Source organism: Gopherus flavomarginatus, chromosome 2 (assembly GCF_025201925.1).
Source record: "Gopherus flavomarginatus isolate rGopFla2 chromosome 2, rGopFla2.mat.asm, whole genome shotgun sequence".
NCBI lineage: Eukaryota > Metazoa > Chordata > Testudines > Testudinidae > Gopherus > Gopherus flavomarginatus.
Genome location: NC_066618.1, coordinates 157125621 through 157126377, shown reverse-complemented (window position 1 = coordinate 157126377; position 757 = coordinate 157125621).

Sequence of the window (757 nt, the reverse complement as noted above, 5' to 3'; positions counted from 1 at the left end):
CTAGACAAGACTGCCTTCTTAAGCACTATTAATCAGCTGCTATGTTTCACCCTACAAGTAGATGAAATTATTATTTGTGTATTTATAAGGCCATATTCCATCAGAGCACTGTAGATCTGCAACTGCCACGAACATTTTGGAGTGAGTGACTCCAAATTTGACTTTCTGCATTCTCACAGAAAGGTCACTTTGCAAAAATTTACAACACAGGAAAGAATGGGGCCTACAGGTCGGGTTGTGTGGTTGCCTTCCCCACATCTATATAACCAATCAAGCCAAAGTTCAAAGTCATTTTGGCCTTGAGCAAGCCCCTTCTCCCCCATGCCTTAGTTTTCCCACCTGTAATAATAATACTGACCTCCTTTGTAAAGTGATCTTTGAGATCTCTGAATAAAAAGCACAATTAAAAAAAACTAGGTGGTGTTATTATTAAAGGGGTGAACTTAGATGCTAACTCCAAGTCTGTGTGCTTTGATGACACCAGGGTACAGATTCAGCATATGCTGAACCACTATACAGCAACCCAACACAAGTTGCCAAGTAATGAGCTTTTCTCATACTGTAAGAATAAAAACTCTCACACCAGTACGCTGAATGTGTTCTTAATTCCTTCCCGGGTGCCCCAAAACAATCCAAGTAAGTTAACAGTGGAAAAGTTGTAAGCCCATCCCTAAGGGATCTACATGAACAAGAACTTAAATGAATGAAATAAAAGGTAAATTTACAAGGAAAAAAAAGGGTTAGGCCTCCAACTGCT